Here is a 27914-nt window from a genome sequence, read left to right on the forward strand (position 1 = left end):
ATTAATATGAAAATCTTCCCTCATTCTGGTCACACAGTATAGAGGGTGTATGGACACCGTAGTCTTGTTGTCTCCATGTTCTTCCTGTGTCTCGTCTTTCAGTGTCACTTCCAGTGTCTGTAGCTTGCCTCAATAGAATTATGTGATGGCATTCAAGGATATGTTTGAATTTGTGCCAATAGTCACCACTCATGAGTTTAATCGATCCTTAAAGCAGATTCTGCAACTTAAATGCCAACTTATTTCCTTTCTAAAGGGTTTTTATATCGCATGTCAAATGTTAAAATGTCAAGTTCCATGCTTGAGTCCAGCTTGGGGCATCTTCTGTGTGAAGTTTGCATGTACTTCCTGGGACACTGCTGACGTTTTCTCCAGGTGCTTCCACCTCCCAGAGACATGCTGGCTGGGTTAGTGTCCCTGTGTGATTGCACACATGCCATGTGATGGACAGTTGTCCTGCCAGTCCTGCCCAAGGTGCAGTCCTGCCTCGTGCCCCATGTGGCTGTCATAGGCTCTGGGATCCCAAACCCCTCACCAGGAATAAGCAGTTTTCTTGTGATGAGTGGATCAAATTGTAAAGATGTGTTAAAAAAGAGAATGGCTTTCCGAAGTCTCCGTGGCTTAGGAAAACACTGAATCACTTCTTATTCTAGTCCTTGCTGATCATGTCTTTTCGTGACTGGAATGTAGATGTTTCATCCCTTTGAAACTGTTGTTGAATCAAAAAGCATCTTTCTATAAATATGAGTGCTCAGTGTTTAAGCAATTACCGCATTCTGACATGTGCAAGTCTGCTTCTTTAAGATTGAGCTAAAAAAACAGAAATATTATATAGCTTAAGTAGTGCTGTAAGCATTTTAGATATGTTCCAGTGAGTTTGGTATCTCTAAATTATAGGAGTTTAATCTCATTGCATTGCGTTATCCTGAAGGCACAGTTATCAAACTGAAACAACAGGCATTAGGACTGAATGAGGACTGAATGAGGACTGAATGCATTGCTGAGCACTTATTTCATTTTTTTTATAGGTTATCTTCATTTTATTTTTTTGGTCCTGGCCACGTCCATTTCAGGGCTGAAGGGCTTTTATGGTCTAATCCCTATAAATCCGGTAATAACCTGTCAGTTCGACCACGCTTTCCTCGCAGACAGGACTACATGATCCAGAGAGATGGGAATCAGGAGACGGAGAATTGAGCAAACCTACTTCCTGCGGTGAGCAGAGAGGGGCGAGGCAGTGTGGGGGGCCACTGGAGAGGCAAGCAAGGGAAGATGATCTGTTGTCAGAAATGAAGCAATTTAAAAAATAAGGGGAAAAAAAATGACTTTCTCTGGAAGCGTTAAGCAAGCAAGGCTATAAAATCTTATCCCAGCTGAGCCTTTATCCAAGCATTGAATTGAGGTGGTGATGCATTTCCATTTAGTGAATAGAGACAGATAAATCCTTGGTTCGAGAAGGGTGCTTTGTTGAGACTTCCTGTCTTGTGAATCGTGTGGGGTTTCACGTACTGATTCGCTACTGTAAGCCTCCAAAGCACTGCTACAGTATGTGAGTTTATTGGTTGTAGGGTAAGGTAAGGTTGTAGGGTAGGGTAATCAGTTCCTCCTGCATGGACAGGCAGCACATGCGTGGGCCGACGGTTCAGTGTAAGGCGTTGACGGTTTGGTGTCTAGGAGTCTGAGCGTCATCCTTTGAACGATCCCAGCGGGGCTCGGCACACAGGTTAAGCTCCTCCTACTCCCTCCTGTTACCGCTGTTTCCATTGGGAAAACCTGGTGCACCGAGACCCCTGCGGGACCAGGAGGGGGGTGAGTGCTGTGATCCCGGCGCTATGGGTTCGAGCCCGGGTCCGGATAGTTCGTGGGGCGCGCTGTGACTGAGACCCCTCAAGGGGGGTGGCGCTCCGTCGGTTCTCGGCCCCCGGTGGCGCAGCGACTGGCCTTGTAGCGCCGGCGAGCGCCTCGCCCCCCCTCCGCCAGGCTGCAGCTCGCTCAGAAGACCACCACTCAAGTTCAAGTTTATTGTCATCATACTCATATACAGGTATATGGTATAACGAAATGCTACAATGCTATTTAGCTAGCTCTCAGACGATACGTAGTACAAAAAAAAAACAAAACAATACAATTGTATAATAAAAGAAAGACAGAGACAACCGGCAATGTGCAAAACAACAAAAAGGTAACAGATAATGTGCAAAAACAACATCAGATGTGCAAAGCCATGCATCAACAGAATGAAATGAAAGGATAGAAATTATGGGGAGTGAGCTTTTTGACATGTAAGGTAGAGGTAGATTTCAATGTGTGAGTTTTTGGTAAGAAAGAAAGAAGGCACTGTGAGTTCAGATCGTAGGTGAGAGGTGAGGTGAGAGTGAGAGAGGCTGGGAGTTTAATAGTTTGATAGTGCAGGGGTAAAAACTGTCTCTGAGTCTGGAAGTCCGGGCCCGGATGCTCCGGTACCGCTTTCCAGATGGTAGAGGGTCATACAGGCTGTAGCTGGGGTGTGTGGGGTCTTCGATGATGCTTAGAGCTTTCCTCAAGCACCGTCTGTCATAAATGTCCTGTATAGATGGGAGGGCAACCCCAGTGATGGACTGGGCAGTTTTCACCACCCGCTGTAGGGAGCGGCCTGTCCTCACTCCCTCATTCTCCACAGGTGGGCACAGGGGTGGCCGGCATGGGCGGTCCCGATCCGGGTGGGAGTTTAATTAGAAGGTTAATTAGATTTAGATCGGTGATAGATCTAATGGGTTTCATTACATTGGTGACTCGAGGTTTAAAAAAACAAAGAAATCAGTGTGAAGGGGTTAGTTGGAGTCCGAGAATGTTAGGAAGGCATCTTAGTGCTTACCCTCTCTTGGCATTTAAAAGTTGTTTCCTTTGTTTAAAAAATCTCCACCAGGTAAAAATGTTTGCTGTCTCTCCTGAAGGTGGCCAACATTGAAACTTTGGCATCCAAGGTAGGGTAATTCAGTGGAGGTTTCCAGAAGGCGGTAGAGTTAGAGAAGGAGCTCTGTGACTGAAACATCAGCAAGCTGTTGTCAGGCTCCGGCAGTGTTTGAACTTTGACGTCTAATTAATGAACAGCTTCTGAAATGCTGCTGAAAAAAAGTTGTCTGTTTTGTAGGCAGCAGTCTGACTCCAGGATGTGTTTTTATACAAGTGGGCTTCGAGTGCATGTTGAAAAAACATGGAAAAATGTGGATTCCCAGGTTACTGCTCCAGTCAACAGTCAACTGTACTCTCACCATTTAGATTTTTAAACGTTAACTTGATGCGTTTCAGTCGCCTGCATGGCATGTCTTATTTTGAATTGACATATCAACATTTGTAGGACATTTCATAGAGTCTCTTCCTCTTAAAAGAACTGTTAGTTTAATTGCGTGTTTTAGTTCCAACATGAAAGTGTGGGAAGATGTGCTGTGGTAAGGCATAAATCTCTAATTACACCTTCATCAGCGAGCTGACCTGTGTTTTTGGCAAAGAATGTTGCACAATTATGGTGAAGGCATACAGTATCAGCAGAATAAAATTTTGCCATCTCAGGGCATCTTCCCTTTTTGCTGAAATATTTAAAGGGCATGATAGCCCTCTTAATGCAGACTGAAAGACAAATAAATAGGTAGCAGGTCTTCCAATCCGGAAGGGACCACCTTTTAAAGATGACAATACGGAAATCCCTTGATTAAATATTCATCGAATGGCTTTGTGTCTCATTAAATTATTGTAGTGCATTAAATATTTACAGCATGTTTTTTGGTGTATTATTCACTTCAACAAAGGGGCATCAAGACTTATTACCACAGCAGGGATGAAATTATATCATTAGGACAGTGATTGCTGAGAGTGCAGCAGTCTGGGGTTTTTCATGCTTGCCTGGGTTCTCAGGTTCGTCTGTAGCTCTCTGAGGTGATTCCTGTCATGAAATGAAAACTGACCAACTCATTCAGAGCTGTTTTGCATTCGAAATTTCATGTGGACCTTCCATTTAAAAAGACATAACTGCAATTATTTCTTTGGTTTCAGATCATAAACATTTTTTGTACACTGGGAATTGTCTGCATCTGTCTTAGGTGCACAATACCTTCTTTAAATTGACAACAAGACAATTCAGTACAGTATGTCTTGCTTAATTAAGCAGTCTGCGCCTGCCTTCCACACTTTTACTCTTTATTGTTACAGCAGGGTAGGTGAGATTTGTTTGTATCAAGATTGTATTCTTCCGATGACAGCTCCATCTGAGTCTTCACGACTTATAGAAAATGTTTCTTTGCCACATAAAAGACTCCTTGTCTGTATAAATATGTTCTAGAATTACGGGGAGAGCAGCAATAGTCTGTAATAGCCTTCAGACATGCCATTCTAAGAATGAAAAAACAAAAAAGGCACCTTATTGATGTAGGTATTAACAACAGTGCCTTTTAGAGTTTTGTTCCAACAAATAATCCTCATCACCATTAATATCATTGTGATGTTTTCAAGGTAATATGTTCCCATAATCTGTTTACCTTTGTTACTGCTTCACATCAGGTTCTTGTCATCTTTGACAGCTGACACATACTTCAACTCCCATCATTAGAATGGGGGTGTACTGCTCCAGCTCCTCTGCCTGCTCTGAATTTGAGAAATAACGTCCAGTTCGAGTCAGCCGAGATCCGCCGCCCTCCCGTGAAGATTAAGTGGTGGATATCTTGAATGCAGAGGAAAAGCAATATAACTTCCAGCTTTTTTAATATTTATGCTAAACATGATACTAATTTTGTTCCTATTGCAGTTTTGCTTTGTGACAGCTTTTAGGAATTGCTGGAAGTGCTACACCAAAGATAATAATAAAAAAAAAAGTAAATGAAAGAGAATAGTAAATGAAATGAAAGTTTGAAACTTACATTTTCAAACTTTTATTCCCTTGAAATATTATCAGGCAGGCAGGGAGGGCACAGATAGAAAACCAGATGTCACGAGTAGATAGTGTGCTAATGCATTGCCTCCTATCAGGCAGATTCACATCCCTATTCCAATATTACCAGAACCATATGGATTATTTTCCACTCTTTTCACAATCTTTAATTGATTTCTATAGTTTTCTATCCGTCCAAAGTGTTATTTTTAGCCGTCTGTTTTTAATTTGAACCAGTTTGGAAGATGGCCTGGAGCTAGTGTTTGGGTAAAGCTCTGCTCACTGCTGGTCTCTGTCACCAGTGGAATAAGGCTTGTCAGAACCCATCAATGGGATTTGTATCAGGAGATTCTGCAAATACCCATTGGTTCAGACTCTGCCTGGTATTTTTGGAGCGAATTGAGTAGGTTTCAGATAAAATATACAGGACCAAGAGAGATAGAGCACCTAATTAAATTTTTTCAATATGTCAATGGGAGAAGATAAAGTTTAAAAATACCTTCCCAAGTTTCAATGCTGAGAGCTACTGTATGTATTCAATAAAGTGTACATGAAAAACTGTCCAAGCTTGAAAATGTGATGGCTAAATACACGATCTTGTATAGAGGCTTTTACAATTTCTCACATTTTAAAACTGCAAATTGTGCTCTCCTTTAGGTCTCTAGTTGCATTGATCTAAACAAACTATTTTCCACTAAGCCTGTGTTTTATCTCTACTCCCACATACATTTTTGTAAATGAAAGCAGACATGATTTTTTTTTCCCATATATAATTCCTTTATAGCCTTGAGGAAACATTTTCATGTGAAAAATCACTTTACCCCTTGGGACATTTATTTGTAATGAAGTGATTATTCAAAAATAATCAGAAACCATGCTTGCTTATAACTTTTTGCCCTTAGCGACAAGTCACAAATTCACATCATTACATTTTATGCTGCATAAATATATATGTGTGATTTGTTTGCATACTTTGTGATTGCTCTATGTGGTGCCAGCGTTTCAGAAAGAGGACCCTACACCCACAAGGTCCTTACTTTACTCCAAAGGTAGTTTACTCCATTTTCTTCTCAAAAGATCTACATCAAGCTGAGCTCAACAGTGTGCTTGCATTTGCTCTGTTCTCTGACCTGTGCTGAGATACAAGCATGTTATTACCATATGCTAACTGCTCATTTTGTGTGTCACTGCCGTTTCTTCTAAGCAGTCAAAGCATCTGTTTTATCCTTCTGTACTAGTGCTGTACACTGGTGGTGGGCTGCCTGGCTTTTCCATTTTATGTGCTCAGTCACATTATGTCCTATCACATTAAGCATTCCTTCCAGTCAAGTGATGAAGACACGAACACTGCAAGCGAGGAGAGGTCATTCAAGCCTTTCTAATTAGTTTGGTTGCTGCTTCCTTATAAGATAAGATCACTTTATTGGCCATATCCAATTTCTTGCATTAGGAATTCATCTTTTTCACATACCCCAGCTTGCTCTCCATGAGACACACAGACAGGGAGAGGAGCTGGGGGTCAGAGCGCAGGGTCAGCCATTTATACAGCACCCCTGGAGCAGTTGGGGTTAAGGGCCTTGCTCAGGGGCCCAATGGAGTAGGATTCCTCTGCCGGACATGGGATTTGAACCGGCAACCTTCCAGCCAGAGGCGCAGATCCTTAGCCACACAGCCACCGCTCTGCCCCAATCTGTATGAGTCCAGGATTTCATCCAGCTGTTTGCTGGAAGATACCTGCTTCAAAATGGTTAAGCATTTTCACGCCAGACACACAACCCTTTGCCGTTTCCGTCTTCACGTTAGCGCACGTCCTGTGGGTGAACATTGTCCTCGCCTGGGGATTGAAGAACCTTCCCTGCAGTTTTTTTTCCCAGAGTAGGGCTGCCCTTCACTCCCATAAAAGCCTCTGCATACATATTCCTGCCTCTAACCTGCTAGAATAAAAACATTCTCTGTACTCTTTGGAAGACCCTTCTTAGTTGTACTTGCTTATTATAGATCCCTTGGCACTGTTGATGGCCAGGGTGTTAATCCCAGTGAACTGCTTGCCACTTGTCTTCCTGAAATCCCCCCTTCATTCAGTTGGTGAAGCAGTCTCCTTCCTCTCCAGCTGGCCTGCTGTGCACTGGGGCTGCTGGTGCAGAAGAGCTTTCCCAGGTCATTCAAGGGCTGCTGCACCTTACTGGGGGTGTAGTGCTCTCTACCTGTATGTAAAGAGCTCTGTGATCCTTTGGGATGAAAAGTGGAATAATAAGGAATTATTATTATTATACAGGGACTGTGGTTTTTGCTTGCTTTCAAAATGGTACAAAATCGTTAGAGAAACAAACAAAAGTGTAATTGAATCACACAATTAATCATAGATTACGTGTACCCAGGGCAGTTTTTCAGAAGCACAGTTAAATTTGGGGAAATGTCACACTATTCATGTGGAAACCTCTTCACCGCTACACCACATTTATCACAAATAAAGATTAATTGTACATCAGGTTGCTCGTTTAAAACAAACATTTCTTTCCAGTATTCTTTATCTTACAATGCTTAGACCATACAGTAGAAGACAAGCAAATAAATTACTGTAAACTCTCTCGTAGCCGATAGTCATGCATCCAGAAACCTCAAGCAACCAGAAGAAAAATCATTAATAAAATTTTTTAGAAATCTTGGCAATAGTGAAAGTTTGAGTTCGGCACGCAACATGGTGTTTTGCCAGCCTATCCCCCCCAGACACTGACTGTGCTTGAATACAAATAAGCAAAAACTTAGTGTTAAGGACTGTGATGTAAAGGATTGTTTTTTTTTATCTTTCATGTGTTTCAGGTGTTAAAAATAGAAGTAATTAATACTTTCCTGTCCAAGGTTACTTTATTATGTTACTGAAGCTTCCTCAGGGGATGGTGAGAACCGTATTTAATTTTGTTTTATGATATTTACATCATTTATTATATGACTTAATTTGTTTGTTTTTTTATCATTTGGGCGTTCTCCTAATAAAAAAACCCTCATATCTAGAAGGAGTTGACTGTAATAATTGGAATCTTTGAGTCAGAAAATACAAATGGATAAAGAAACTAACTTCTCACCAGTAGTCCTCAAAATCTGTTGTTTCCTTTTGCAGGAAGGAAGTTATTTTATAATAATAATCCTTTCACTTATATAGCTTATATTCTGGACACTCCACTCATTACAGGTAATGGGGACTCTCCTCCACCAATGTGTCGCCCCACCTGGCTGATGTGACCTGATTACTGGCCAGTCTTTAAAATCAGCATCACTGTATGTGAAACAGTTTGGTTGATGAGCCCAGGCAGCTTCAGTGTCACTGTTTGTGAATCTACAGCTCTGATAAACTGTAGTGCAGATTCCCTACTGAGCCTCAAAGAACAGTTTTGTTTTCACTTGGACTCCCCTTCTTTATGTAAGCGGATATAAAGTTGAAAGAAACGACTAATGAATTCTAACGTATATTTCCGGTCGGCTTGATGATGCAGACTGACAAGCTTCCAATCTGTCTGATTTACCAGGGGCTGAGAAAGTTCCCCATAGCCAGTGAACTATGCAATTTATTGTGTTGTGGGAAAAAAAAGGAGAAAACAGCTCGTAATGCAGAATTTTCAGTGGAAAAAAAATCACTATGTACTGTAAGAACCCTCTGTTTTTTATGATAGAATGAGCAGTTACTATAATTTCTGTTTTTCTGAAGAAAAAGATTTTCATCCTTGCTGATGTCAAGACGGACACTAGAGGTTGAAGGAACGCTGGCTTTCCTGTTAAAACCATTTTAGAATATGAATTCCCTAATGGATACTTCCCTCTGCATTGTAATGGCAGCAGCCCTGATCTTTTGTGCAGCTCCGATAGATGAATTCCTCTGCTCTGGCAGCCCGCGCCAGCTGACTGTGTTTCTGGCTGCTGATAAACGAGCCGGTTCGCCTCTCGCGCGGCCGTTTCTCACAGAGGGGCTAATCTCCGTCCCCGTGAGGACGGGCCGGAGGACTGCTGGAATTCGAAACGGACCGCCTGGCCTGTTTTCGCCCATTCCGCTCCTGTGAGGTGGAATTCCGTACTTCGGCCATTGCGGACGCTAAGAGAGGGGGGAGAGCCGTGGGAAAGGCTGGCGTGGGAACGTCTCCAGAGCGACTGATCCGGTCAGGTTGTGCAGGGACACCCACTTTTTGAGTAAAGTTTACCGTTGTAAATCCTTGTTGAGGTTTTTTTGGTTCTTTCTCCTGTCGTTTCCTCACAGGTGTTCCACGCACTCGGTACTATGCTTCCTCATACCACTGAATTATTTTTTAGGCTTTTATTGGACTTCACTGTTCTTTATCGTGTTTTTACCAGGGGTGTGACTCTATACACTTTTGCAAGGCCGAGTGGTGAGTGGTGGCTTCTGTAGTTCACCTGGTAGCTTCAGTGCAAACCATGCCTGTCCTGAAACCGGCACGTCAGCAGGTGTGTTCTTGTCGCAGGGGGAGCTGATGATTGAACTCTCCTTTACTGCGCTGTCAGCGAAGTTAGTAAAAAAAAGAAAGTCTTTTGGGTCTTCTATGCATCTGGTTCTTCCGTTACTGTGTGTCTTTCTGGTTGAGGAAGGAGTCGGGGGTTAGGAAAAGTTTATCTTTATTTGCCGAGATTATCCTGGTTAAAGCCCCAGACAGCCCAGGAGAATGCGGGAATGTGACATGCAAAGAACAGTGCAAAAGAACACCTCCAGTCAGCAGGCAGAGGACTGAAAGCCCGGCTTGAGTGCGCTATTGATCTGGGCGGATTAGGCCCCCTTGTCTATGGGGACATCTTACTCAGCTGACAGATTATTACAGGCTTTGCTGGGATTTGGACCTTGAAAGACTCCCAGCACAATAACTGTGTATAGCGGAGACATATCTAATAAGATAACTATAAGCTTCAGAAAACCAGGATTTCTGGAAGCTTCCAGTACTGAAAATCTTCTTTTCTTCTTCTTTTTTTGAAATTTTCAAAACAACACAAGCGGGATTTGAAAAACAGATTGCCTTTCTTTATTAGTCGCAGTACAGCGCAATCCAGTTATGAGCGCCAAAGCCCTACCTATTAAATATTTTAGATGCGAATATTGTAATTTTCTGACGTTATAGGCATTAAGCCACCAAGGGACTGAAGCCAACATCTGGCCAGATGAGGCTGTGGTACAAGCCAGCCAAGAGCATCCATTCCCTTCCTACCCATAGTCCCTTTAGAGGCAAGAGTGCCAGCGAAGTACGTCAACAGGGATGGCAGCTCTGTGGCAGGCATGACTTACAGCGTCATTAAAGAGCCGTTCGCAGGAGGCAGTGAAGCTGTTGTGTGTCGAAGCGAAAGGAGTTTCGGAGGAGAGTCCGATTAATTCCTGATTTTATGTACGCACCGAGGTTTGAAAATAAATAGCAAAGACAAAGTTCAAGCACTCAGGCAGGGGGACAGGGAAATCGAACTAGCCTACGAATTTATGCTCTGTAGTTCGGTTGCGAGTGTGGTTCATCGCTTTCGAAAGGGATCCGGCTCTCTTGAGCATTATTCTTCTTGGTTCTCTTCTATTATCCTGGGTTGCTCCAGAGTTTGTTTGAGGGATACAAAGGGTTCTCTCATTCTTTACCTGACCTGGCTTACACTGATAGGCCCCTAAAGGATAATCTGCGTGGGCTGAATATTGAACAGATTTGCACTGTTAAACAGGCTGCAGAGGCGAAAGAGAAATACATTGTAATGTTGAATATGCATACCATTAGTGGGGCTTGCTCCGACATTACGGACAGTCAGCAGCGCAGCGATGGCCTGGGGGGGGGGATTTGGGAACGGCGGTTCAATTTAGTTCCAACTACTTTATCATGAGAAACATTTACTAACATGGTCGTTTTCACTTCATCTTTCCTGAGTGGAAACAAATTGTAAAAAAAAAAAAGTGTTGTTTCGCAACGTCGTTTCTCTTGTGTTGCTGGAATCCGGAGACCCCAACGCCTCCTCTGTTCCGCCACACAGCGCCGATTGCACTGCACAGCAAGTAAGGTCGTAGTGAAATACCAGCCTGCTCTGCAGCACTGCCATTAGATCGAGCGCAGCAGCTGAATGACACTGCTCAGTGTGCCACTTCCTAAGCAAGACTCAGAGAATAACTGGTTTGATATAAAACTGTTTTTCAATGCAGCATTTTTCCCTCTGCCATTCCGATACCCTTTTTTCTTGTCTCTCCCGAAGCATGTTTTCCAGTGGATTCTAGAGCCTGACATCTGTCTATGGCCACTTTTGTCGATGTAGTACCTGATCTTTCAGAAGGCTGCTCGCTGACCTCCCCCCCCTCCCCCCATCGAATCTGAAGACAGAAAAATAAACCTGAGCGAACGGCGGGTGTTTCTCCTGGAAAAATGTACCGTTTCACTGTTGTTGCCCCCTTTTTTATGGAATGGAAATACATGAGGCGTGCCAAAAAGAAAGATGAGGGCAGCTCGAAATGCCTTACTGTTTCCAGATTCGGAAGAACGGCTTCTTTCGCTGAAGAGCAGCTCGCCACTGAATTCCGTCCTCAATCGCCTCTGTGTGATCGTAGTTTCGTGCGCACACGTTACGCCCCTCCGCCAGTGTGCGCGCACTCTCGTTGCTCGTCCAGCTGTGTTTTAGCTGTCATAAGAACAGAGTCGGTCAGAACGTGCAGGATGCTTGAGGCCATATTCCCCACACTCCCTGTAGCACCCTGTGTCTGTGTCTCCCTGTGTGGGAGTAAGGGCTGTGTGTGTGTCTGCTCTGTTCTGTGCCTGACACTGTGATACGTCCATGTCATCTCTAGGGTGGAAGGCTGCTCCTTGTGAACTGGTAGGCTTCTATGCCTAGACAACTACCCAAGGCAACCCCCACCCAGTTGAAGTACAGCCATGACAGCTCCCAAGTTTTAATGCTCTGTAGGGCTCCTCCTCCTCCCTCCCTCACCTCTTGAAATCCCGCGCAGGCAATCCAGGCACAACATTGGAAAGCTACGCCGCCCCCCCCCCCCGTAGAAATGTATCCCATTTTCCCGATCAGCCCTGTCAGCGCAGTAATTCCCTGGGTTGAACGGCACGGGCTATATTTAAAACACAGTAGGAGGTGAACTGTGTCATCGCCTGCGTCCATGTGTGCATCGCCACCCCCCCCCCCCCCAAGATGGCACGCCGGCCCCCTCCAGAGGAAGTGTGGCCAAAGAGATTTGCCATCATCTCCCGCCCTCTCAGCGCGCCCACCACTCCCCTTGTTATCCCTTTCTCCACCTCTCCCTCCGCCGTCCCTCCCTGGGAGCCCTCTGCTAAATATAACAGGCTGTGCAAATGCTGATAGATTTTTTTTTTCCTCTGCTTCTTTCTGTTTTAAGACCGGCATTGTGTTTGCTTTAGGATTACTGCTTTTGTGTGTTTCAAATTTGACAGCTGCTTCATTCAGGTCCCCTGTGTGGAGGTACTGCGATAAGGCAGATATGTGGTTCTAATCTTTTCCTAAATAAATCCCTTCCCAGATCTGTCCCCTTCTATTTTTCTTTTCTTTTACCGCCTCAAGATTAGAACATTTTCACAAGAACCCTGGAATTTTCATGGTTGGCCCGGGCCCTTAATGAGCACACTGGCCCCTTGACAGCTGTTGCCTGATTGACATGCTTTTCAAAGTGTCATAGTTGGCCACCCTAGGCAATAGGCTTACAGGAAGCTGGCAGGTTAAAAATAATTTGCATGGCGTGTAAATATTACACTGATTTCACACAGAAGCACTATTAAGATGTTTTGTGTTCAAGTCACTAAAGCACTCTAGCTGAGATTAGAATTCACATTTCCTAGGTACTTATATGATGTGCACCACAGTATTTACAGAATTTCTTGCAAGAGATGACTCTGTCTTGCTAGTATTACCAGTGAGGAGGATATATTTGATACAGTATTTAATATTAAAACGTATATGTTAAAATTAATTCAAGTAGGTAGCTGCGTCAGCATGCGTAGGCTGCAAAGGCACAAGTGAAAGTTTATTCCATGCTGAAAAGAGAAGAAAAGAAACGCAACATTTCGGCTGTGGAGCCTTCTTCGGGTGTGACATCCTTCACATGAATGTAAAATTAGTGTTGACACATATTGGTGCCCTCTTGGGTGTTAAAGTGGTCAGTGTTCCGTGGTTAAAGTTGAAGCGTGGTCTTAAGTGGTATCTTCAACAATTTGCTCTTGGAAATAAGTCCAGTAAGCCACCCGCCCCTCTGATATTTACCCTTGCCTTGGATGTGCCCTGGGGGAGGACTGCCAGACGGGCTCCTCTGCCAGGCCCAGCCCTCGCCGTACGGGCTCGCGGAGAGCCGACTGGAGCAGCAAGGCAACCCGCTTGGAAAGCTCTCGCTGCACTACCGACTGCCCGTAATCTCGGAGCAAGTCCCACTGAAGGGTATTCCTTTCTTTTCCGAGAGTCTGAACCGAGAAGACCCTGGCCTTACCCTGTCAGAGCTGTTGTGTGGCCTCTTGGGGGGTTTCCAGTCATGGCCAGCGTGCGTTTGAGCAAGAGCCTCTGCTGTTCAAGCAGGATATCCCAAACAGCATTTCCAATAATTGTCCTCTCTTGCTGTTTGGGTTCTTTCTTTTTTGTTTGTCCTGGCGGTGGTCCGTCCCCCCCCCCCCAGCTATCGCCTTGCGTCTTCTTTTTTTATTTTAGTCTATGCTGCGTTTTTAATTGGTTTTGGATCCGTTCTGGCCCCATGGACACAAGCTCTGTGTCGGGCACTGTGCGCGTCAGCTTCAGCGTGCGGCACTTCACTTCATCTGCGAAGGAAATAGACTCCTGCACTGTGATGCATGTCAAAAAAATAATGGGGCACGTGTCATCTGGGTGATTTACGACCATTACCCCCAAGCTAATAATGCCTTTAATGCAGTATTAGAAAATCTATAGATATCAACATAGATGTTTCACTTTCTTCCAGAAATCCTGTGGTGCAAAATCTTTTTTTTTTACACATTTTAGCAGACACAAAGCACTTTACTTTGTCTTTTTTTCTTGTGCTGAAGGGCTGTGTTTATTCCATTTCCCTGAACTAAGCATGCATGCCAAGAAAGTACAGTATTTTTCTGGTGTTAAAAAATACTTTTGCACCTATTATACACATATTTGTTCTAAACTATTTTAACTTGTAAGTTGTTTTTTTTTTTATTATTATTATTACTGTCACGGGTTTGTGTTTTATGAATCTACTGTATAAGGTTCTTCTTGCAACAGCCAAAATAAATATTTGAATATGTGAAGAAAAATTAAATAATGTATTGTGAGGTCAGCATTTTCCATAATTGACATCTGAAAAAAATGCAGTGAAATTGTGATGTCATTCCAGAATTCAGATCTAAATTACAGGCAGCGAAATCCTGAGGTCATCATTTTTTTTCCAGATATCACATCTCCATTGATTGTAATGGAATATTGAGCTCGGCAAAATTAAGATCTGCATTGAACGTAATCCATCCATTTTCTAAACACGCCATCCAATTCAGGGTCACAGGAGAGCAGAGTCTATCCCGGCAAGCAACGAGCACAAGGCAGGGTACACCCTGGAAGGGATGCCAGTCCGTCACAGGGCACACATTGACACACTCACTCACGGCATGGTCATTTTTTACCAGATGCCAATTAACCTACCAGTATGTCTTTGGACTGTAGGAGGAAACCCATGCAAACACGGGGCGAACATGTGGAGTGGGGACTCCACACTGACAGCACCCCAGGTCCAGAACTGAAACCAGGGCCCCAGCACTACAGGGCAGCAGTGCTGGCTGTGCCACTCTTGAAGGTCATCGTTAAGCACTGACTCACTTCTGTCTGGTTACTGTCAGGAGGATATACTGTAAATGTCAAATAATATTGTATTTTACTAAAAAAAAAAAACCCATGTAAAATTGATTTTTATTTTTATTTTAAAGAAAAAAATCCCAAATCCAGTAATTTGATAACTGGAGTTATTTTAGGAAGGTCTCATTGTGTGTTTTGGCTGAAGAAATAGAAGCACAAAACACTTGCCTTGTAAATCATTAGAAAATACAGAAGAAAAAATATATTACATTTTAAATTCAATATCCAGTCTCTTATAGCAGATTTATTTTGCAGGGTTGTGTACAGTAGATTAAGTTTTGCATGACAGATGCTGCAAACTGACAACCTCTAAATGTGCACACCATGTGTGTACAGTATGTGTAGGTTGCTAACTGGAGGTTGACTGAGCTGTAGGTAACAAAACATTTCTGTCTTGAGCAAAACTTTAACTGTATGACGGAGACATGGGAGAGACGTTATAATGCAGGAATATTAGCTACTGTAAATTGTAATGTTACCTTTGTTATCTAATTCTGACCACATGTTCTTATTATACAGAGCTGTGAATGGAATATTAATTAGCTTATGCAAAGGGAAAGCACGAAAAATATGTCTTCCTGATCTGTACATTATAAGCACCTTATGGTGAATCTGAATAAAAAGAAAGCAATGTATTATCATAGCTGATGTGCAGTTAAACATAACTTAATGCACCAAATCTTTGTGTATCGAATGTGTTGACTCAGAAGTTAATTTATATTCTGGAATGGCTTTAATAACCCTGCTCTTTTTAAATTTGTACCCAGACATAACATGAAAGCTGTCTGCTGTTACCTGAAAAACAAGATGCAAATTATATTAATCAGTGGTTTGCCCCAGGTTTAACATCATGTATTCCTGTAAATTCACAGGTAGAAGGCAAATCTTATTAGGAATTTTGCATACTATATATTTGCAGACTGAGCAAATAGAAAAGTGATTGTATGTAAAAAATGTTTTTTCTTATTGGATAAGAAAAATCGGCCGTAAAACAAACAATTTGTTCTTTCTTTAACCAGGAGGGCACCTAGGTGTCAGTTTGTTATGAATGTTGGCAGCGTGGAATATTAGAATGTTTTGTTTGTGTTGACGAATGTGTTAGTTACACCCTGCTCTTCTGTCCTGTTCTCAGTCTTAGTAGCAGGCTGTTGTCGTGACCACTGCATGATTTCCTTGCTTTCCTTTGGCATTGGAGAGAGGAAGAGGGGGATGTATGTGCACTAGTTGGTGTGGGTGACTCCCCAAACAAGTCCTACAATAAGTGACTCATCCTGTCTGGTCTGAGCAACACGCTCCACTCAGAGCACAGTCCGGCCCAAGCTGTATCTGTTGCCAACCTGTTTCAGTAACCTTATTTGTCTGGCTGAAGTCTTCCAGGGTGACGAACGATGGTTTAACGAACAACCATCGCTATACTGAGAATCGTCAGCTATTCATTTTGCAGACAGCACTGTGGTCAGAGCCCGTCAGTTAGACAGACAGTGGTGTGAGGACATTTGTGTGTGTACATGTTTGATTGTATCCTTCTTCTCCACCAGATCTCTTAAGCAGTACAGCAGCATATGATACAAATTCAGTACAGTTTCTTGATGATGCCAAGTTTAAAATAGAACAAATGGATAGATACAGTATGTTGTCTGGAGTGTTTGATTAGGTAATGTAAAGGAGGTTCTGTCCCACGTTTATGCAAGTGTAAATCAAAGGTATAGGCAGAAAATTATTTTAGTTTTGTTAATAAAAATGGTCAGTCAGCCCTGTCTGGATTTAAAACCCTACACAGTTTGTAAGTAGTGCTCTTATCATCTGGAAACTGAACAGTTTGATTCATCATGCTACTTTGTAAAATAATTGCACTCCATTATAAAGTAGCTGATATTATTACAGTCTCTCTGAACAAACCATTTCAGTATCCTATATATGGAAATTAGCTGCCTGTCACTTACACCAATTGTATTTTGTGGACAACAACACCCTGAAATGGGTTTTCTGTTACGACACTGTGTGGATGGATCACCTTTACACAAATTGAACAACATAATAGCAGAATTCTTTGTGTTGTTGTATGCATAACAACAAACTGTGGAACACATAATCACTAGAGCTCAGTTGGAGATTAATGTCACACCTTATCCGATTCAGATACTTCTGGTTTGATATTTTTTACAGTGTATTTGATCGAATACTGTTTCAACAAAACATATCATGCTTTGAAATTATGAGCTTGGTAAATCCCCTCGCAGTCATTTGTGCTGGAGTGTTATAGTTGAAAATGGCTTGTTGTGGCTTCATATTCATTTTTTCTGTTCCCTGCTTATTATTATTTTAAATATGCTTTTACTAAGTTGTTTAACCTTACTTTTCTCAACTTTTGGAAGATCTGAATTATCCCTGAGGGGCAAACAAAGAGAGAAAAGAGCAGAGAGAAGATGAAAATAAATTTCTGCGGCTCTTTGCTCTTTAATTCAATAAATAAGTAATACTGTAATGACTGGTCCGGCCTTTCTGGGCCTGCCCCAGGTTACCAGGAGCGCATTGGGAATCTACAAGGTGACAAGAGGAACAAATGGCGCAGTGCCATGAAAAACAAACTCTCGCTCTCAATAAATAAAGAAAAAAGGGCACAGCTTTGTCATGTTTGTTTGATCCTCAGGAGGCTGAACGATGTTTAAGATGAGACGTGGCCATATTGAGCGGCTTGCCCCGCTGCACTTTCAGGTGCCAGCTCCTTCTCGGTGGTCAATAAGGTTGCCACAGCAACTTGACGTTCCTTTTATGAGCGCACGCGTCATTCATTATTCATAGGCCCCTCAACTTTCGGGAGCCCTTTTCCAAGACTTTGGTGGCCGTGCCAATATATATATTACGCCTTTCATGCTCTGTGGTTTAAAAGTAGTTCTTTCGTTCACTTTTCTCTCTCTCTCTCTCTTCATCTGATGCGGAGACGTTTCAATCTAGTTAAAACGCTTTAAAAGTGGAAAGCACAAACCCACTGAGGTGAGACGTCTTGACGTCTCATGGCCGTCTTAGGGGACTTTGCACGAAGCACCCGGAGCAAACATGAGGTTTTCATTATGCAATTAAGAGCAGCTCACACTGTTTCTTCGATCTGCTTCGTTCCTTGAGAACAATTACAGCCTGAATTCACACAAGGCACAGGCAAAGGCCTGACACTCTTCAAAACACTGAACAGATTAGCAGTGCTTTCTTCTTGAAGTCCATTGTGAATACAGAAAACACCTTCAAGGGTTTAATAAGAAAGTGGGGAGAATGGAGCATTTTTCACATTCCATGCTATCTATTAAAATAAAGGAGGAGGTTATCTTGTTGTTCGACTCTGGCTTGTCCAGCGCACAAAGAATTCTATATGACTATTTTCAATTGTTCTAACAAGACCACAAATGCATGATGAATATCACTGTTCATGTCCTTGCTATAGTTGTCATTGTCTCCTGTGATGATTTCCCTGAATATTATCTATCAGGGTTGTTGAGGAACTCGTACCTATTCAGCTGAGGTTTTTTTTAAAAAAAAAGACCTGAATGGCTATGTTTTCTCAACTTTGATTTGACTGAACGGTTCTCTTGCACACTGTTTATTGATTGTGTGTAAATCATTAAATAAAAGTTGTGTAAATACTGTAGCTAAAGCTGATAAAAGCAAAGAGGTTATCCTCTGGGGGCTATAAGTTAGCCCACTGTTTGTTTGTGGCTTTGTTTTAAGTTATAGTGAGCCATATTTGGTTTAACATCTTTTGTTATGAAATTATGAAGATTCAGATGTTAAGCTTATGCAGCTCAAATGCTTTTTCTTGATAAACCGGAAAAATTCAGAAGGCAAGGAGACATTGCTGTTTTACTCCAAAATATAATAGTCTGATCAGAAAAATGATAAAATGTGCAAGCCCGAATTGAGGACAAGCCGGCTTAAAAATGTATTTAAGCTCATGAAGAACCCAAAAATCAATGCAAATCTCATACAATAGTTTTAAAAGGTTAGAAAGTGCAGTTCAATTTTCATGCTAAACTCTGCTGGTCAAATTTAGAGGTGGAAAATGCATGTGATGGTGTGTATGGATTCATTCGTCTCTTATAATGCACGGTAAAGACAAATAGCATTGCCATTGATTTTCTCAGCTGGAGGTATTGCAAGGCACTGCACCCGTCAGAGCACGGGTTTCTGTGCAGGACTGGAAGGGGGTGAATTATAGTGACGCATCTGAAGAGGAGGACACAAATTAACTGCATAAAAGCGCTTTCAAGGTTAGGCTGAAAAGCAGTTTGTGCTATTAACTGTTGCAGCATGGAAGGGGGGAAACGTGGACTCTGAGGGCCCTGTAGATTTATTAATCTCATGAGAAGCATGGTACTTTCTGAACTATGTGCATTTCCACAGATGACACCCGGTTCTTTAATCCTTAGTGTTCTGCCTTTGTGATTGAAAGCAATGTACAGTGTGCACTCTTCAAACTACATGTTTCGACTGTAATTTGACAAAGAAAAATGTGCAAAAATGCATATGATATTGAAAATTAAAACCAAGCCTGCAGAACCCAGCAAAATCAGACAGATGAGAAGAGGGAATCTAAGGTTTGTGTCTGCTCATTCCTGGTTAATGCTCAGCAGCATGGCGGCTGATGACCTCTGTTTGTGATCAGCGCTATTAAAAGGTCACTCAAAGCGTTTAAACACCAGTGCATGATCATTTAGTGTTCTATGGAGAGAGGATTGCTTTTGGAATTGCTGTTGCTTCAGTGGAAGAGAGGCTGGACGAGGTGGGTGTGTGTCGGGACACCCTCCTCTGCCATGCTATCACCTGTGGTGCCGAGCTACAGTGGTGAGCGGATTGTCTTTTCATGATCGCTTCAAGGACGTCCTCGGTCCTACACAATCTTCACTGCAGAGCCCAGCAAGCTCCAGATTATTCAGCCCATTAAGAGAAATGCATTTACAATAGGGTTGAAGTGGTGAATTAGCATTGCATTTTTGGGGGAGAGCCACGTTCTCCTAAATGATGTGGTCTTGGCTTTGTTTGATATAACAAAATAGCAAAGTAAATCTGAACCTTGTATTCCTTCCTGTCCTTGGGATGCATCAGTCTGCCAGTTTCAGGGAGCTAAAATGATAAGGACCAGGGCTGGCATTTGTGACAACGCAATTACAGTAGCCTGACGCCATTTGTTGTGTTATAAACATGGTCTTTGTTACCGATCTCCACAGAGAAGTACTTTCGGCTGCCACTGTTGAAAGCACTGTACAGTAATGGGCTGCTTGACTCTCAGTTAATCTTGTGTAGCAGCCACTGTTTTCTAGGCCAAAGAAAATAAAATAAACAGATGGTAATCTGTGGAAATTAGAACAAGAGTGTTTACTCTCAGTATTAAATACTCACTTACATCCCAGGATTATTATATTGCATTTTCTGAAGGCAGACTGCTCTTTTGGGTTAGCTTGCTCGTAATCCTATAAAAAATGTAATCTCAACAAAACCCATAAAGTGATTAAGGTTTTCATCTGTTTAGATTGTTTTTATTTATTTTTGTTATTATCACCCTCAGCGTTGTTTTGGATGCTTCTTCTGTTTGTTGTTTCTTTTAAATAAAAATCCCATGTACAGTATGTCAAAACAACAGGGATTTCAGATCGCACTGAGTCTTTGTACAAAATACCAAAGAGTACAGAACCAACAGCAGTACAGAGACACAAGAACCGTTGACAAGTGTGAAATAACATCCTCACCATGGTGAACGTTTCCACAGTTTTCTTAATATGTAAAAATTGTTACATTTAAATGCGTTTAATAATTTAGAAACTGCTTAACTTTAGTAGTCATTACTGTAACACTAGTTGACAGACTTCAAGACGAGCTGAGGAGCATCAAGTATTTAAAAATTTTAAAAATATATGAGATGTTCAATATATAGCAGTTTCAAATAATATTTTTTGCAGTTTCAAGGCAATAGACTGTGACCTACAGTGTATTAACCTGCGAACAGCTGAACCCACTTAGCGCACTGTTCACTGTGATCCTCAGAGCTTTCGATTAACTGTGTTTGGATATGAGCTTCACCAGCTTTACCATTTCACCTGGATTGTGACAGGAACGGGTTTTGAGCTTGCCTGAAAGTGGAGCTCGGTGTTCAGATTAAATCTGGAATGGGAAACATTTGAAGATTTCCATCGTCGCGCTTCACCTGCCGTAAGATTCCACTATGAGAGGGGTTAGCTGGAAATTAAGGGCACAAGAATCTGAAAGCACACATCACTGTGCTTCCAGCCAACAGCACTGCTCCCTGCTGGGTGGGAAGAGCGTGTTGGTTTTGCTATTGAGAAGAAAGATCAGTCCTTACAGTGCAACTACGTGGTCATAAGTCATTATTTTATTTTGTTTTTAGATTTGCTAAATAAAGTGTTTTTTTTTTTCCCGATCACAAGGAGCGAGGATCTCGGCAACAATAACAACCGGGGCAATATTAAGAATAATCAGAGAGAGGCGGACAGCGGACAAGCTCGATTCTCCCTCCTGGATCCTACAGCTCCATTTGACAGTGAACTCCATTCACCGGAGCCTAACTGAAGTTATCTGGGGGTTTGTGAATGTGCTCACTGAGCCGCGAAATAGAAATCATTGATGACCCTTTTACAGTATCAAAGAATAGCACCGGCTCCCATCCGTTGCCATTAATAGACATATTGAAGGCCATAAAATATGACAATTTCTCTATATCATCCAGGTTAAACCTCCTATAATTGTATTAGCCTGCTCATATTTCTTTAAACATTGGCTGCGTTTTAGGACAATGATTTATTTCCTCATATTGTGGAGGTAATAAGAGTCCCTGTTCAGAGCAGGTGACACAGTGACCCACATAAAAGCCAGATGAAGGCGCTGCTTGGTGCCCGTTTTAGCTGAGGTTTGGCCTCAAAACAGAGATGTTACTTGAGATGATAATCGCTGAAGAAAAGTTGGCAGGCAGGCTGGGTACCATACAATGTGGCACAAGGAGATAGCTAGAATAAGACATGTTTTTTTAGGTTGCATAATTTGGAAGAAACGCCGCTTGGCACATCACAGTAAATGTTTTTGGTCTAACTCACAAGTAAGAGATAAATTAGCACAGAAACTAAGTGGGGCTTTATGAGAGCGTTAGAGGAAACTGGTTAAAAAGAGGAAAATGGTGGTTAGCACTGCTGCCTCCGAGCTCTTGGGTCCTGGGTTCGATAATATACTGGGGCTCCTTCTGTGGAGAGTTTGCATGTGCTCCCCATGTTCACAGGAGTTATCAGCTCCTGTAGGTTAATGGGTGTCTTTGAATTGTACCTGTGTGTGTGTCCAAGGTGGGGTTCCATCTTGTGCCCTGTGCTTCTCGGATGGTCTCTGGGTGCCACTGGGAGTAACCCCACAGTGAGAGATGGATTATGCCCCCTTATTGTAGATCTGTGTTTCCTAGCTTCAGATGCTGAAGAACACATTGGAAAGCAAAGAGTAAAAAAAAAATCCCAGCGTTGAATTGAAAAATAATGCAGCATTTACAGAGGTCTGGTGGGATGTTAAAATCAATCTGCAGAGACTGACTCTGAATCTTTTTTTGACTTAACGTTTTTATTTCCAAATTGCGTTAGGTTTGGTAAGGCAGTACCTGATTCTCCATATTATCGTACTGTTTTGACATCTCTGCGGTGCTGATTAAGAAGCATGGTGTAACCCTGAAATTCCTGGGGATGAAACCAGGAAGCTGGAGTCAGTAAACACCCCTCTGATGCCTTAAATAGAAAACCGTTCTGAGGAGAGGTTAATAACATTTGGTGGGAGCTGTTTTTTTTTTTTAAAGATTTCTGCTTCATCCTAAAAAAACAAGCTTCAACCCTATTCTCCTGAGAACGGCCGTATCGAAGGTTGTTTTGTTTTCTGTGTGTGAGTTTTTTCCTTTCTGCGCCTTCTAGTGCGAGTGGCTGTGGGTGAACATGAGTCCACTGATTTAGAAAGCACAAGAATAAATGTTTCTGACTGCTTTCAGCTGGTCTGCTGGTTCTCTGCCTTTACAGTAATTCCTTGTTCTGAGCTTAATTCATTCCTCGAAAACTCGTATAATGGAAATTAAATTCCCATTACTTCCCATGTTATAATCTCACAAATGTTCCCCCAAACACCCAGACTTCATTTGAATACAACCTAAGTATGAAAACAATAACATTCCTGGGTAATTATTTGAGTAAGTGATAAGTGATTAGCTGATGCGTGAAAAATATGTAAGAAAACAGTAACACAGTGCTTACATACAGTAGCTACAGTCCTTAGCAAATGCATACTGTAAACATTAGGTACTAGATACTACTAAATTATCTAGTACCTATTACAGGATACGAATAAAGTATCCTGTACTTTATGCACTTAACACAAACAAGCCTTTATTCTAAAACAAATGTAATTGAAACTAAAAGGTAAATTTCTAAATTTCTTGAAAAAGGAATCTGACGAAACTCAATGTCCGAGGTGAATGTAAATATGTATCTGTTTTTCGAAAGCCCAGCTCTTAAGACTGAAAATCTGCTTGGTAAATGAAAAGGCAGATATGTATTACTACATCTCATATAAATGAAAACTTGTACAGCAAGGGATTACTGATTTTCAAAGGAGACGGGGCTCGCTGTTCTGTTGCCCATTGTACTTTATGTGTATCTGATTGTTTGGGCAGGACTCTGAGCACAATTTCAGTCTTTTACATGTTTCTGTCTTTTTCAGCACTCGCATCATGAAGTGCCTGGTCACTGCAAATATTTGTGTTCCCCCTCATCGTAGTGGATGTTTAGTGGCTAACAAATTTAATGACTTTTCCCACTTACTCTGCTCATGATGAAAATGCACACACAGCCGCATTCCCAGCCAGTGCTGGTTTGTGATGCCTTGAGTTTTATTTTGCAAATACCGCAGGTGCTGTATGTGTGTCATAGTCATTAGACACACCCCGCACCCATTGTTGTGAAGTTTCACCCTTGAATTAATAAATAAACAGGCAGACACACTCTCAGGCTCAGGCTGGCAGAACGAGTGCAGGTACCGGAAAGAAAACAAAGATGTCCAAACGAGGCTTTTCTGCCATTTTTCACATTAATAAAAAATCATGTTTGGTATTTATAACAGCAGAATCCTGGCATCCGAGTGATATATTCTCAAAGCGGTAGTGAGGTTGTGCTTTTTTATATGTAAACAAAAATAGTTTGCTTATGAACCAAAGCAAGAGAGAGAATCAAAGGGTCTTTTAAGTTTTTCCCCCCCCCTTTATTTTTTCGGCCTGTTTCAAGATGCTTCCCATATGTCTGATCTTATATGGGAGCTGTTCTTTTGTGATTCTGCTTGAAGATGCTCTCAAAACCAGTTCTTTGTTGTGCTTTCGCTCGGTGGCGCTGCTCTCCCTAGGCTCGGGAAGCTCACATTAATGCCCTCTGCTGAAGTTCAGGCCTCGAGGCTGTGGGTCCTGGACCTCAGAGGCCTTGTGTTATTCCTGCAAGACATCACAGTCGTCAAGGAGATGAACTCCTCCCTCCCAGCCCCCAGATGCCCCTGTTCCTGTCGATTTCCTTTGTACAGCACCATAAGGAGCAAAGCTTTCTTTATATACAGTACACCTGTAAACAGTGCTCATACAAACGAGAAGCATACACATGATGCTTTTAGTCATCTTGTTATTTTTAACTGGCACCGTCCGTCTCACAGCAGTGTTCCAGCACTTCAGCAGCTGCGTGGAGAACTTGCTACGGGGATACTGTAGGCGTCTACAAATAATTAGTCCTACCTTCAGGGAATCCCCGAGAAATCTGAACTGTAGTTTAGTAGGATGAATGACCCTGAGAAGAGAGATCAGCGCTGGGCAGCCCTGTGGAAGAGTGTCAGTCGGGGCACGGATTGAGCTCCACAGCCGAGACGTCACTGACCAGCCGTGCCCGTGATTCTCCAGGCCGCAGACAGGATTCCTCGAACCCAGGTGGAGTTGGGAATAGCTGGCCGAGGTTCACTGGGTCTCAGCAGTACCACATGCACTGGGACGAGGTGGGGCGCCTGCTGGTTTGCGGTGAAATAATAGAGTCCTCCAGTCCTCCTCCAAGCCACAGCAACTCTCCTGTCACTCCCTGTGGGTGTAGCTGTACGTCTGCTGTAAGACAGCTGGGTTTTGAATTCTGTCCAGGGTGTTAGCCGCCAATTACAACGCCATCTCTGTAAAGCCCAAGAGCGTCATATCAGTCTTGTCACAGTTGAGCTGAAGTTCTGTTTTGTCTATTTCTCATTAACAGAAATTTCTGACCCTGATTTTTTTTTTGTCCCCCCTCAATCCGCATTTTGAAACCTCAGACCCGCAGCGCACTCGCAGCGCAACACAAAGATCAGCGACTGAAGGTCGTTTTCTGTGAGCACAAAAGCCCCCCCTCTGCTTTTCAAGCCTGCTGAAAGGCCAGCTGGAAACACCTCCGAAAGAAGCGGTTTATTTATCCTTGGCGTGTTTTTCTTCTTTTCAACCGCTTAAGCGTACGGTAGAGACGCTGGCTTAGGAGAGAGGATGCTGAAGTGGAAAACAGCCATCTTCCCTGCTTTGCCCCGACCCAGGCCACTCCAGCTTCACCGTCCCCAGCCCTGCTCCCACACTGCCTGCGAACAAGCGAAAGGGACAGCTTGTTCCTGCCACGCAGCGACAGGCACGTCCCTGTCGAACGTGTCATGTTCCCTCTCGAAGAGGCAGCTTGTTCTTGTGCTTAAATTTTCACAGCAAGGCTTTGCACTCACCAGTTCCTTGCCTGAGGTGCATCTGCTGTGGTTAAAGGGATTGAAATGTGCGGACTGTTTTGCCTGATGATTGTAGAGATCTCAAGCTCAAGGCAAGGAGGAAAGCATGCAGTCATCAATCGCATGTGTGCAGCCGTGGAATAGATGGTTGATAGAGAGAAGGGCAGAACGTGGTTCTTGGTCAAGGGTCTGGGAAAACCGGGTGGAGTGGGTTAACGTCACAATCCTTTGTGTAAAAAGCTTCGGCGTGCTTCATGTGTGCATTTCTGACGGGATGTTGATGACCTGGTCATTCATGAAACCGCTAGACAAGAGCTTTGAATCTGTCAGCTCCAGTCAGGACAGGGGGATCTCACAATGTGGGTCCTGCAGATTCTATACAGTGATTCTTCAAGGGAAGCAGTAAAAAAGACAAACGGAATGTTAGGGTATGTACTTTACTCCACATGCAGAAATTATCTCCAGTGCTGTCGTATTAGAATTTTGAAATATACTGGTGAGACCTACAGTGATATTGAATATTGTGCACGTTTGTGGTGCTTTGGTCATGTTACCAAGACAATATTGCTGCTCAGATACATTCCTGAGGAAGAACAGAGTGCTTGAACAGCTGGATTAACAAATCACGCCAGATGAAACTAAGTGGGGTGGCATTTGAAATTGAGAACCTTTTACAAGGGTTGTGGGGGTGTGGAACAAGGTGCCCTGCTTTGTCGATGCTGACAATCTAGCTTTTGTCAGGAAATGGCTTTTTCAGATCCTCCCATCAGTTGGCTACCAGAAGAAATATGGTACTTCACTGATCAAAGTTTCTAACCGTTCTCATGTTAATTAGAAGCATTCGAGCGTATTTTGTAATTGGAGTCCCTGAAAGTTTTATTAGCAAGAATCATATGGAAAAGAACTGAACTTTAGTTTTCCAAAAACCTAGAAAAATCTTCACAAAAGAGTAGCTTCAGTAATTGTGTAGAACCAATGAAAGCAATAAGCAAACATATGCCATAGTGAATATAGACTTTATACTACTATTCTGTCAGTGACTTCACACCTTGACAGGCTCTATAGCCAACTCTCTCCTGTCTAATGTTTGCCTTAAGACACTTAAAAGCCCTTCTGAGCAAAGGAGAAAGAGAGCGACAGTAGATATTAGAAAGATATTAATGCTTTCCTGATGGGGTTTGTCTGAAGTCATTATAATCTGGTAATCTGGTATGTGTCTCCACTATTCAGATAATTATCAAGTTTTCCAATAAGGACAGTTTTCCTGCTGTGGTGTTGCTTGGAATGATTTTGGAGAGGTTGGAATTTTTAATTTAGGGAGGAATTTACAATCTAATCACAATGTTGTTTATTCACTACTTGGTTTTTGACTTATATTGTTTCTTAGTGGTTTGCCATTTTTTCAGTATAAGTATTAATAGAATTCCAATTAAAAATCTGTACTTCCAAGCATCTGGAACTGATCTCCTTGTTTTTTTTTCGTGTAAAAGGTCACATATTTCTGTCAGCTGTCACTCGACCCTGATCTTGCCTTATTTGTCTAAAATGAAGCATTGTGTGGTGCTGTCAAAAACCATATGCAAGCACTGACACTTGCTAAAGATGTACTTCATTTCTCTGTCAGAATTGTTTGTCTTACACTTGACGTTTAACTAATTGAAGGTGACATAATTGGGACATGTTCACAAGTCAGGGAAGATATTGGAGGTCGGGGGAAAAGAAGGAAAACGAAGGATGTCGAATGCACTGCATACATTCACAGATTGATTGATGTGTCTTTAAAGTACGCCTGTCTGACAAACCATTCCTGACAGAAAGTGTTCTTAACCCTTCAGAAAACATAAGTCAACCAGGAAGTGACAGGCCCTCGTAAACTCTTTTACAGTGACAAAAAATGTCATCGCTTGTCCATCTGTTTGCATGTCTGTAGCCTGCATGTTATCTGCTTGTTTTTATGTGCGTTTGTTTTTACTGCATTTTCCTGATACTGGGAGTGTAATACAGCTACAGAGGACCAGAGGACACTATCAAACAGCATCTTATGAACTGAGACTGAAAGAAGCTGACTTTGCATTTATTTTAGGGTTACATGTAGCGTACAGTAGATGAGCACATCCATGTGTATTTCCTAAAATATCACTGATTTTGTTTATACAGTAGGAACAAGGAAAAGCTCTCAAATAGTTGCGGGTTTAGGGAAATGGCTTCCCAACCAGATTCTGGCCTCAGATTTCAGATCTCATACACGCTTGCAGGGGAGCCAGAGCCTATCCAGGCAAGCTGTGGGCGCGAGGAGGGCTAAACCTCGGTCCAGTTAACCTGCCAGTCTGTCTCTGAACTGGGGGAGGCAACAGGAGCACCTGGAGGAAACTCATGCAAACACGAGGAA

This window comes from Atractosteus spatula, chromosome 22 (assembly GCF_055471065.1).
Source record: "Atractosteus spatula isolate fAtrSpa1 chromosome 22, fAtrSpa1.hap1, whole genome shotgun sequence".
Classification (NCBI taxonomy): Eukaryota; Metazoa; Chordata; class Actinopteri; order Semionotiformes; family Lepisosteidae; genus Atractosteus; species Atractosteus spatula.